The 13,668-nt window shown below is 38.2% G+C and overlaps 1 long non-coding RNA gene across 1 annotated transcript; it reads left to right on the top strand.

Moving 5' to 3' along the window:
- Positions 1 to 9,529: 9,529 nt before the first annotated feature.
- On the top strand, positions 9,530 to 13,668 carry LOC138224921 (uncharacterized). Its single transcript, XR_011183419.1, has 3 exons — positions 9,530 to 9,651; positions 9,939 to 9,976; positions 13,241 to 13,668. It is a non-coding gene; the product is annotated as an uncharacterized lncRNA (long non-coding RNA).

Here is a 13,668-nt window from a genome sequence, read left to right as displayed (position 1 = left end):
AATCAGAATTATGATTGTTGCTTGTGTATGTTTTTTAAAATCCATTATAAAGCTTCCTGCACCTGCCCAAATTAAGCTGTAAATATAGGAAAAATGTAATTAAATATGTTCTGTACCCAGAGAAGCTTATTCAACAGCACTGTAAGTACTTAGAGTACATTCCTTTATTACCCAGTTCTCAGTAAAGATGATAATTTAATGGTATGACTTTTACCCAAAGCGACCTACAGTTGTGCTTACAGTATTTATATGGGTTTACTGGAGCGGTCTGGGTGAAGTTCCTTCCATAGGGTGACAGCAGCAGTGTGTCACCTCGGAGTTGAACCCAGGACTCGAACCCCTGCTGCATGCCGAAGAAAGTCATTGCCAGTTTTTGTTACCAGTCTCTGAAGTGTGAAATATTTTGGTTGCCGCTGTCCGCTAGTTAAGCCAAACGGATGGGAAAAACAGTGACGGAATCCACAACAAGTCAGGCTGTTTCCACTGTCCTACCAGGCATGATATTGAGCCAAACCAATCTGCTACTTTCGGACAGATCACTGATAGGTAGTTAAATGTGTTAAATGGGCCAAGGAGGAACGTGGGCAACTCCTGTATGTCTCTCCTACACCGGATACTCATAAAGGTCTCTCCAGCTGCTCCCTGCTTTCCATTCTGTTCTCACAACACCAGTGGCAATCTCTTTGAAAGCACAACCTGTGAAAACCTGCTCGTCTAGGTGCCTTCGCTTCATTGGTTTCACATCATATGGCCCAGAAGGGGGGCTACTACATTGTAAGGAGATTTAAGAGGAGTTTGTGCTTCAATGCCAAATTGACAATTGAAAAGCAAAATTTCCAAAAGATGAAAATAAAATATTTTTCTGGTCTTTGTATGTGGACTTAATACTATACAATTGTAGTGTCAGAACAGGAAATGTACTTTCAATTTATAGAGTAAGGGTTGTATATTGGGTCACAAATAGGGACAAATAGTTTCTAGGGGACAAGAGCAAAACTGATGACAATGTTCTCAGTATGGAATAGTGGTGCTTATGATAAGCCATATCATATCAAATGAATAAGTGAGAATATTTTGAACTTAAATATCCATCATTGGCAGTGTTGCTTGAGGTCCCTGAACTATCATGATTGAAACATTTCTCAGCCTGTGCTGTTGCAGATGGTGCCACTAGGTGGAGCAGCATAGCTGCACAAGAAACTGCTTGTCTGCGGTCCATGCCTGTTAGTCGCCCCAGTCAGTTGCCTTTGCAATACAACCTTAAATCCCCTTCAAGGACAAGATAGATAATATTCATCAGACAACAGATAAAACACGCAAATGCAACAATCTGGGATAAATACTGGGATATTTACAAAATAACAAACACTTCTGTACATCTACAATTCACTTTCATTTGCTGACTAGCAATGTGACTTTGTTTTTAGTTCTTTCTGTTTCATTGATCATCTTAGCCCATGTGATCTCAGTGTGAAATTCACAGGACTGAATGGTTTTCTAATTAACTTTACTTAACAAATGATGCAATAGAATCACAGTTCCTCTGGGTTTTCTTTCAAAATCTTTTTGTAGATGGGAAGAACTGGGAGGTAAACAAAACAAGCCTTTTCAGTTTTGTTTAATGGAATAACTGGAGCCAAAAAATGTTCTTTAAAAAGGTATTCCTTGTGCTTTCAAGCAAGGCATGGTCACATTGGGGTGAGCACTACAATTAGTTTTAAAGGCTATATAATGCTTTTTTCTTCTTTATTTTCTGGTACATTCTGTAGCTCACTCATCAAGAAAGAGCACAACCTCAGCAGAAAAATCACAGCCCATAGTGGACAAGGAATCTCAGCTGTCCCATCTTCTCTCCCCTCTTTATAGCGTATGACACTGAGTTAGCTTAAAGACGACTAAAATAATTCACCTCAGTTTTTCTTAAAATACATTTTTCCAACAAAGAAAAAAAAAGCACAGTGACAAGCTTATGCTGTAGTCAATATATCCCCACTCCTACACTATTTGAAACAAGCACATCTGAAGTGTTCTGTACCACAAACACAGAAAAACAGATTCTTCTCTTTTGGCTGTGCGATTGAAATTTTTTGTCAATACTGCTGAGGTACCACATTCTTTTTCACATCTCACATCATAAATGCTGACTTCAATGCCTGTTCAATTCTTGCTTTCTTAATGCATTTACAGTGCGTTTGAGCCTCACTTCAGTATGCCTTACCACTGTTATTTCTTCCCATGGTTGCTCAGCCTCTGTGCTGTTATTAGACATAAGTGTCTTTCCTGTCAGATGTGTAAAGTGAAGGTCACAGGACATCTTGCTCTATCACTGCCAATGTTAAATTAGTTCTACAGTACTTAGAGATATTGGAGATCGCCAATCTGCTTTATGTTGACCACGTTGAGACATTTTGCTTTTGACTGCAAAACTGCTGAGCATTATCTGCTGCTTTGAATCCAGCTGCCATGGAGAGTCATTCCTTCTTCCAGGCTGACTCCTCATTCGCCTCCGCTGGAGTGGAAGAAGGACTTCCGCTTAATTCAATGTATTGTGCTCCATTTTCATCACAACATGGAGGAATTGAGTGGTATTCTTTAGCCGGGTGCTAAAATCATGTAAACCTCACCGACTATGAAACCCTCTCTTCTGCCTAAATGACTGTAAAAATAAAGACTTCTGGTCACTCAAGAAAATGTAGTCTTTGCCACTGACCCTTGAATGACACATTAATGTTAAAATATACATTTAGATTTAAACAGCCTTCAAAAAGGCAAAAAGCTTTCCTGATGGAAGACAGTAAATCCTTTCCATTGAGCGTGTGATTTAAGAATTTATGATTCAGTTATCTTTGTCATACATAAGGTCTTTCCTGGAAGCTTTTAGTGATACTTATATGATACTCTCTCTAGCGAGGCAGAAAAATATTTAATAATTCAGTTCAACATCAGCAATCCAGTGAATAAGGATGTTTTCCAACGTGATGTTCTGCCACTGAGTAGGGAATGGTCTACTTCTTGTTTCTGGGCAGAACACAAAAGAATCCGAGAACAATATGCAGAAAACACAACTCAGAAATGTTCTATCACAGATGTTGCTTTTAGTACATCAGCCAGATTACTTTTCATTATTCATATTTTCCCATGGAATGAAAAGAGATACAGTATACTGTATACTGAGACAGGTCCTGGGGCAAGGCTGGAAAAAAAACCATGTTTGTCAAGATCATGTAATTAATGAGGTCTTCTCAGCCTATTGCTCACTGCAAGCAAGATTGGACTGCACCAAGACCTGATCTGCCCCAAAGATCTGAGAACTTGAGCTCCTTAAAGACCTAGTTACCGCCAAGACAGGGGAGCTCTGTCAGTCTTCTCTACACTGAGGAACAGGGATTAGATGTGCCTTATAAATTATATGACCATATAGGCAGTTTCATCTATATATTGTACATATGATCTGCATACATAAGAATATTAACAGGCTCTCGTCTAACCACTGCTGTGAATGGATGAGAGCTATAGTGGAATGAAAATAAACGCTGGGAATAACTTTCGGGGAAGATATTATAAAAAGAAGGTGATTAAATTAGCAAATTCACCAGCTAATTAAATGAAATGTCAACCTCTTGAATCAGGGATTACTATGTGTCACACAGCATGCTTGTAATTACAGGTGGCAAACATAGATGGGACAAACAAATACTGTATTTATTAACAATAAATGACACAACTGTACAACACGCAACATACCATAGTCACATTATGAACAGATATCTACAGTCAATAATGAAAGCCCCACCCTCCATAGACACAGAAGGCACAGATGCTAGAGACTTAACAAGACAAAGAGAGAGCCCAGTCCTAAGAAATAAAATAGATCCTGACCAGAATTGAATCTCCATTTCCAAATGGATTCTGTCAAAGGAATAGGAACCACATTCCCCAATTCTAACAATTTATGATTAACTCAGGAGAGACGTTTTTAACCTGAGGATTCCAAGCTATAAGAAAACAGAATTTTCAAATACGTAAGACAAAATGATCCCTTAAATAATAAGGCTGAGAAGCTGGTAACCTTTCAGTGCTCAGATTACCTTGTCAGAATCAGCTTCAAGTACAGTACGATTTGAAGATGAAATTCTCTCACAGCTTAATTCTGTGTTGTCTGTTCATTTCCTATCTGTGTTTATTTATCCTGTCAAGAAACCTATTTTGTCCTATTATTCATCCTTTAAAGCCTGGCATAATCAAGTTCTAATATGGCTGACATAATGATTAAACAGTGACTGTGTTTAACCAGAGTTTACAGGTTGTACCATTTCTTACATTATTTGGATCTTTGGGGCAAGGCAGCTTTGTAAATACTGAACCTTCAGAATAAAAAAACTGCTTAGGCAGGGAAAACCCAGGAAGTGCAAATGAGCTAAATTTGCTAAAACCTCCCTTTGCCCACAACAATATTGATACCAATAATCCAATTCAGCTTCATACTCTTAACACACATGCTAACCTGAATGAGTATGTCTTGTAGTATACGTATTTATGATTAGAGATAAAAAAAAATAGAAATTCACTCCCCACCAACTCAACAAAGAACCTCTCCGTATAGCCATTTCTAAAATTTCCTAATGTAATGTAAGGAGTAAAAACATGTAAATATTACATAGGAGTATAAGGGAAAAAACCCCCACTAAAGTTACATCACTAAACGAAAACCATTCAGTACCCAAGCATAAAAAGCTAAATAACCAAGCAGATGAAGTCTGGGTGGCACTAATCTGATTTCACTGATGCTCAACATACAAGCAAATGTGTGGGCGAGGTAGTGTGCTACTAACAGTTGGTTGGCTAAGCATCAGAAATCACGATCAGCAGCAAAAACAAGCATTGAGAATTTTCCTGTCATTAAAGCCATTAACTGAAGGATTTCCTTTCCTTGTCTAAAACCAAATTAAGAAAAAAACTGCCACACGCATACATATTTGACAGAATATACTGTAGGTAAATCAAGAAATACTTACTTCTTACTTCACTATACTCCCAGCTCTCTCAAACTAGAAGAAATTGTCTCTCTGATTATTATTATACAGATTATTCTAAACTACCTTCTATTAAACAATTAACAGTATTTTAGCTTCTAGGAACATTGATCCAGTTTACAGTTGGATTTACAATCTAGTTTTGGCTAGTCATTACTGGTTGAAAACTTCAAGACTGTTCATACTAGATTTACATGACAGTGTGGACTGTGCTGAGTAAAGAGTGATGAGTTTTGTTGATAACATTATTTCAAATGTCACTAATCCTTATGCATTCTTGTACATAAAGTACAAAAAAGTACATGTACAAAAAGTACAAATCAAAGTACATGATTTCCTAATAATTTCAGACTGAATCTGCATGAAAACAGTGTGTGTGTTCAAGATATTCCACATGTATTCATATTATTTCTTTTTCTCAGGAAGTGTTAACCATAACCGGATGCATCTTTTTAAAAATGAGACCGTTTTGTTTATAGGTCAATATTATAAACAGATTATTATGTACATAATGACTGCAATTAGTTTCACCAGCTTCAACATCCACACCCTTTAACTGGGGATCCTCAAGTGACAATTTAGGAAAAGCAAGGCATTGTAATCTCCTCAAAACATATCTTTCACAAATAGCTTCCCTTATCTCTGCTAGGGAAATTACTAAAGCTCTGTTTAATATAAGAAATCCCTTTCGAACTTCATGTTCACCATCTGCCTACCAGCTTTGCTGCAGAATTCTGAGAATTATGTGTCTTAGATGGTACAGTTCATGAATTGAAGAGAATCACTGTGTGGAAAGGAAAGAAGCTATAACGTTTTGCATACCTGGGGCACACCATCTGCTTCAATGACTGATCTGGCTGGTTACCATGATAACAATGGAGATGCCATCCTTTTTTCCATTTACAAGCAGCGGAAGAGGTGATATAGCTCTGCTTTCCCCACGGACACAGGGCTGCTAGGCATTTCTGAGATGTCAAGAGCTGACGATATGTCTAAGCCACACGTAGAGGATAATAGACAGGCAAAAAATCAACAACATGTCCAAGTTTGTAGAACAGGGGTCTCCACTCCTGCTCCTGGAGAGTCCTGATCCAGCAGATGTTACAGATCATCATTGATTGAACAATTTCTAAATACTTGGAACCACTTCATTGTGCTGAATTAATTTGCAACCAAAAACTCTGTGTGGCCTTCAGAACTCATGAACTGGAGCTCTCTCAGCTTAAACTGGTTACCTGTTTAATTAATCAATAAGTAACAGTTCCAGTGTTCAGAAGTTGTAAAGGGGCTCTCCAAGACCTGGGTTTTCAGCTTTTCATTTTCAGCTTTTTTCTAGGCAGGGCGCAATTAATCGTAAAGTACAAACCCTTTGGTTTATGAGAACTGTCCCAAACCCATTAGTTATTATGTAATTCAAAGTACACTATGTAAGTGATTAAACTAAACCCTGTTTCCAATTGAAACCTGAAACCTCCCAAGTCTTTGGTCTTTAAGGAAAATAAAAGTACAGATTTTTAAACCACAAAAACTATGAGCAGAATTTCTTCCCCTTGACAAATAGTTTCCAAACAGCCCTAGTTTTTGGCTTTTTGTTCTATTTCAAATCGAACGCACATGTACTTTGTTATTTCAATACACAGTGTGATGTGATGGTGACATATAAGCAAACATAAAATGAAGGTTTTTTTTTTCTGGCTCTGGACCGAAACTTCAACAGAGGTTGTCGGCTTTGGGATGTCCGCTCGCCAACGAGGCTTGTTACATCCGTGTTTAGCGGAATCTATGGACCGAACTCCGGAACCTACGGAATCTAGCAGAGTCTACGGACCGAACTCCGACGTGGGCGACGCGGCCTCGCCCTTTCCTACAGGAGATGCTTCCTCTTAAGTTTAATTAATTGAAAGAAAAAAATCCAGCTCCAATCCTCCTTCGCCCTAAGAGCTCTTAAAGAAAGGTATAAGAGGTTTAGTGTCTCCAGCCCTTCTGAAGAGCTCTGCTTCGGCCCCTGGAGTGGCCAGTGGGGGCTGTCCTGCTACACAAAGTCAGTGTGTACAGTAAGCAGCAGCACATCCCTTGATTCCAATTGCCTTAGCTCTTCCTAAGCCCTCTTAATTTAGGCATATAAACCAGAGGAGCTTATTGACGCTGTGGATCGTCCACCGGACAGCATTAAAGAGCTGCTAACTCTTACAGCAGGCCTTCACCCAGCCTGAGCGATGGCTTTATCACTGGACCTTTTGCTTAATCTTTCATGAAGCCAGCTATAAGATGCTTACTTACACTCTCCCGCTATTCATTTTTAATACCGTTGAGCTGCACACTTCTACTCCTGTCCCTGCAGTGCTCACCAAGGTAATAGGCAGGAGCTACAGTGCCACCTCTCACACCAATCCCTCTTTCTCATCCGAGAGCGCTGTCAGGTTTCTTTACTTCATTGGGAATGCGGAGTAGCGGGCAGGCGATTCCATCTGCACTGCACTCCGGGTTTCAGGCTGAACTTTTACCTTTCTTCTGAGCGGGGAAAAACAAACAAACAAACAAACAAAAATTTTTGGTTTTCTTTGGGGGAAAAAAAAAAGTCAAGTGAGTGAAAACCCAAAGTTATCCAAAGCGATCCACCGAGGTTTCACGTGGGCTCCTTTTCAGATTAGGTGCTATAACTCGTGCCCACACACCTTATCAATCAGCTTATACATCACCTTATACATCAGCTGTATCACTTAAAGAACAGAAGTCTGTCAAGGTCATGAGCAGGTTTCTAACACCTGCTGATTTCTAATTATGAGGAAAAATTGTTTTTGCAGTTTTCATGAGCTGATTTTTTGCCGTAAAAGTGATATTGAACTATGGTTCCTTGATAGGGAACATCAATTCAATTCCACATTCAATTCCTCTCTTTTGTGCCTACTTCCTAGTCCAGGGATGAGTGAGGATTACACCAGTTCTCACAGCAGAACGACTGCTTTTGGGAATAAAGACTCTAATCTGATGCAGTGCCTCCACGGTGCCTCAGCAGTGATTTTCTTTTCGGTTCTGTTGCATTTAAACTCTTTCTCCACATACCCGGCAGCAGAAGAGAACAAATCAAGCTGCTAAGTCCCACAAATGGAGCTTACGTCGTAGAAGGGTAAAATGATCAAATTATTTCTGGCATGTGAAGACCTCGGAGCAAACTTGAGGCATTATGGAGTGTTTTCTTTCACATTCGCTAGGTAAATCTGTTCTGATAGGATGCCAGGTTGCTGTAGTTACAGTATATAGAAATACAGTTTTCTTGAAGACTATTCACAGCTAATTAAAAAAACAGGCAGGCTTTAGAATATTTGAATGTAATTTTTCAAATTATTTAACTATTTCTAATATTTTTTTTCTTGGTGGGGAGAAGGCTGTTAACTCACACAATATTTTTGGAGTTTGGTAAACAAATTGTTCACAGCTTTTGCCTTTTCAATCTGAACCACTTGCACACCCAATATTTCGAGAACTATCCTAATTTTTCTTGTTCTATTACAGGAAGATACATAATCCATATTTTTTTTAAGGAAAAAAAATAAGTGCTACGGGAAAAGATTAAAAAAGACAGAAAATCACTTTGAAATCCTTAACCTGAGTTTCTAATAAGCTAAAATCAAAGTAATACAATCAATTCAATATCCATGGTCATGAATCATGCTGCACAGATGAACAAGAAAAACCAGTTAAAAGAAGGGACATGTCCTACAGTGGATAGCCAGCTCACAGCCTTGAAGTTACAATTGCCTGTGAATGAGGGTCTTTTAGGGACAGCAGGAAGACAGAAAACAACACAGTAAAATGGATTAGATAAGTGTTAATAAATTAGATAAACGTTGCCTGTCTGCCAATTAAAAAAGTCTGGCATCACTGTGGTAGTCGGTGTGTAGATTACGATTCATTTTTTGAATGATCATCCACATCAATTCTGGAAGCCTCAATGTGATGTAGGACTCTTCATGACATCTTTGTGGGCTCTGAGTTTTCCAGTGAAATATATATCAGTGTAATTAGGCCAGCTATGTCATTATGCTTTATTAAAGAGCTGGCTGCTCACTTTTATACAACGTGGACAAAAGTAAAAAGCACATCATCATCAATCAAATTAGGTTTAATCTTGTTAAAAGGGTTATGATCTGCATTTGTCTAATAAGCAAACAGAAAGAAGCTACTGTAAAATTAAAACATGAGCTGTCCATCTCATTTTAGTGGATACCAGTGACGATTCAATGAGTCACATTAAAAGTGGTGCAAATATTTAATGAGACAGTAATAACACTGGTTTATAGCTTAAATGTTTCCATTTCATTTCTCATAACAATAAGCCTTAAATGTGGGTCATGAGCCTGCTGAGAAAGTCTGAGTTCAGGAAGGTACAGTTTGGTACAAACTAGGTCTATAGTGCAAATATTTAGGGAAAGTTCTAAGTGGATCAGTGCTGATCTCTGATGGGCTTGTTCTGTTTACAGACAGTACCAGCAGCTCTAGTATGTGGGAAATGTGGAGCAATAAAAGGAATACAGCACATTCCTCCTGATGCTCTCTTGTTTTTAAAACCTGACCCAACGTGCTGAGAACATGGACAATACTTCAGACCTTTACTTTGGTAAGCATGTAGGATATCTCAACATGGCCAAATGTATTTTTTTTGCTACATTTCTAATCCCAGCCTATCCCTTAAATTGAAAAAAAAGCATGCTCTCTTCAAAAAGTAACAGACATTCGATAGACAGGAGTTAAATTTGAATTTCTTAATGTGATGTCATAGTTAATGTACATTGTCTTTCCGGTGCAGGCAGACAGCGAATAAAAATTGATGATGAAATACGCAAGGCTAATATAAGATGATTCATTGACATTTTCAGTCACCAGAGCCTTCTTTTCCTTTTACAGTTTTAGAGAGCGGAGTGGAGTAAAGGTGAGCGGAGACGGTAAGAAATTGATATCATTAGGATACAGCTTTCACGCTGTGTTTCTTCTTTTGTTCTTCTTACATGCCAGGAGGTAGGAACCCTGCGGACTCTCTCCTCAGCCCTGTTTTCAAGGAAGGTTCACAGAAACTTACAGTTCATCGCAGCATAGAGATGGGGGAGGTGTCAGGGAAAGTCAGTGGAACAGAGCTCTTTCAGGACTAATTCGAAAGTGAATTTATTTTATTGAAATATTATCAGTTCCAGACTGAGTATCCAAACTTATTTGAAGAAATGAAAGGGGGGGGGTTTGGTAAATATTAATCTTGGAAATTAAGCTTCAATCTTAGTAATTATTGAAGGCTTCTCCATATATAATGCTGAAATCTAAAAATTGCAAGTTTCCTGAGAGTTTCTGTACTCCTTTCAATGTTTCTATTACATTTTATTAGTTTTTTTCTTGGTCATATGAGATAAGTCATTTTACATGGCTGTGGCGAATGCACCTTGGGGAATTGTTCATTATGAGACTTTGCAGCCATTCAAAGTTTTGATGACCTTAGCTATTCTGACATTTGTATAATTGATTTATAAATATTACAGTATATGAAATAGCTGAGTCTTTCACAAAGGATGTTTTCTCTTCGTGTGAAGCTTATTTATGAGTGAAATATGAGACTATTACAAACCAAGAAAATACAACATGTATATAACCTACTTCAGTATTGTATATGTATTTAATATGAAAGACCAGAGCTAAATATGTATTGTATAAAGAGTTGTTGGTGTAAAGAAAGACTAATATTAAAAGATATTCATTCTTCTGCTGGAGATCCAAATCACTCAACCTATTGTTTGCGGTAAATGATTCATACCACAAATATTCTGTCAGTAAAGACAGAACAGAAATCCATAACAATTTAATTCTTTTTTTTTTCAAATTATTATCTTCAAAAATGTATGGTTTCCCAGACCGTCACAAAGTCTCCAGGAGGATCAAAAATGTATTTTCCTGCAGCACAGCATAGAAATTTAATCTACACAACGTCTGTAAAATGCGAAGGAGGGAATACTCCACTTCCTCCAGTGGCATTTTTGTATTTCAGTGCTGCTTCTTTCAGGTTTAGTCTAAAATTGATTTTCTGAGGAACATAAAGCTCTTTTATGCTGCCAAAGAAAAAGAAAATTGCTGTCCTCTGAGAAGTTCTCAGATCCATTTCTCAGAGCTCCTGGAATAATTGAACCCAAGCACTGACAGCCCAGTGGTGCACTAATAGGTAAATGATTGAGGCTTCTTTAATGGGATTTAGGTTACATTTCTCCCAGAGACACTTGCCCTAGAGTAAAGTGAACCAGAATGTGAATGTAGCATGGGACCAAGAAAAAGGACATTAGACACAATCCTTTCTAGACAGCTCTTGAAGTACCAGGCAGGTGAAGACTCAAGGTTTAAGGGTCAAGGTTTCAAGGTTATTGGGTTGGTGTCAGGATCAACGTGAGTGATGGCTCACAAACTCGGTGTTTGGTATTATTTTAGAGATCTACCGAATGGCACAGAGACTGTTTGGGGCAGATACAAAAAAAATAGGGTTCCAAATAACTCCGCATCTCACTTTAAGAGACGCATGTTTCAATGTCACCTCATCCAAGATAACTGGAGAAGAAAAAAATAACATGAGATAATTAACACATGAGATATTATTAGAGGCAAGAGGATTATGTTGGGCAACCTCCTAATCACTCATTCTTAACCCATACTGGGTTTCAACATTTTGTTAGCTGAAGGCTTATTGGTTAATTAATAGCAAATACATACATAGATATACTATATAACAATCTAACTTTAACTCTTTAAATTTAACATCAAATTTAAAGGGTTTTATTGGCATTACAAATGAATTTCAATTTTGCCAAAGCTTTGCACTTAATTGTTTGAACAATTTGCCTATAACAATCTGAACAATTGTAGACATTACAAAAATACATTATTTGAGATATTCACTCTCTGTTCCTCAGGCTGTGCCAGGAGAGCACATACTGGGTTGCCAACTCTATTGAGTTTCCATCCCACATCCTAAGTAGGATTAGAAGTTGTTCCGATTCTGGCAAGAGTGGAATTCTGGAATTAGATCCATTATCTTAGGGTCGGGTAGCATGGCTGTTTGTTTTGTGTTGGTGTGTGTGTTCCAGTGAATGGGGTAGTGTTGTTTGAATTGTGCTGCCATTAGTTTGATTTGTTTTGTGGTGTTTAAGCAGTGCTGTCCTGAGGTTAGCAGGTGTCAATGGGACTCATGGCAGCAAGCTTTAGGACCAGCTGGCTGAGGAGACTGTACACAAGCATCTTGTGGTGTCAGGTGTTACCCGGGGGTGTTGCAGGAGTTATCAATATAAGAAATATGTATTGTAAATACTTTGTGGATGTCAGACTGGTTTCACACTTTGACAGAAGCCGATGTGTTCTTGCTTTCAAGAAAGAAGCTATACATTTCTAGGGGATACTGATTAACTGCATTTAGAGCTCTCAGATATAAGATAAGATTTATTGTCCCTTGAGGGAATAGTTTGTGGACACACAGCACTTCTGTACATTTAAATATAATGCACACACACCAAAAAAACAAAGCATTGCACATCACTCTATTTCACATATATATCACATAACAATATATATAATTTATAACACATTACAAAACATATTGCACACAAGTGGATTGTAAAGGTCAAAAATTGAGTTTATCCTTGCCATTTGCATTGACAGTTTTAATGGATAGTGGAATAAAGGAATGTTTGTATCTGTTTGACTTACTGTACATTTGGGAACCCTATGTACGTTTGCCAGGAGGAAGATAAAGGCAGTTCTTCCCTGTTAACTTCACAGTGTGGTGCTGTCGTCACAAAATCCCATGGGATGTGTCTGCCATCGGGAGACGCAGAAGTCAAAATATTTTGTTGTTCTAATTTAGTTTCCCATTGTACTCATCCAGGATCTGTTCCGAAGGATTTCTGATTGTGACCTCCACAATTGTCAGACCTGATTTATATCCTGCATAACACCCAAAACTAGACAGGTTCAACTAACAATAACCAAAATGCCCATGGGTTAAACAGATATTAAAATAGGAAGTTTATATATCCTAGAAATGAACTTTAATATATCCTGTGTTAATCATGTCGGTTACATATTTGCTTTCTATAACTGATATTCTCTATAATGCTTTGCAAATGACTAGTTATTAATACTACAGGCAAACGGATGTTAGTTTTCTTATTTATCTGTTTTTTTAGGGTGGAGCAGTGGCTCTGTGGCTAAGGATCTGCGCATGTGGCTGGAAGGTTGCCGGCTCAAATCCCGCAGCCAGCAGGGGAATCCTACTCCACTGGGCTCCTGAGCAATGCCCTTAACCCCAACTGCTCCAGGGGTGCTGTACTATGGCAGACCCTGCGCTCTGACCCCAGGCTCTCTCCCTATCTGTGTGTCTGTGTGTCTCATGGAGAGCAAGTTGGGGTATGCGAAAAGATTATTCCTAATGCAAGAAATTGTAAAGGGTTAATAAAGTAATGTTATTATTATATTATTAACTACATTTTGCTTACGCAGGCTCACGGAAGACACAACCTAGGAGTATGAGAAAGATTATGTGGAAAGACCCAGGCTGAGTCCTGTACTGTATAATGTAAATAAAATTAAAAAGGGAACTACTGTTTTAATGAAA

Source organism: Lepisosteus oculatus, chromosome 23, assembly GCF_040954835.1.
Source record: "Lepisosteus oculatus isolate fLepOcu1 chromosome 23, fLepOcu1.hap2, whole genome shotgun sequence".
Taxonomy (NCBI): domain Eukaryota; kingdom Metazoa; phylum Chordata; class Actinopteri; order Semionotiformes; family Lepisosteidae; genus Lepisosteus; species Lepisosteus oculatus.
Note: the sequence above shows the minus strand (reverse complement) of the source record. Positions and strands in the feature narration are given on the sequence as shown.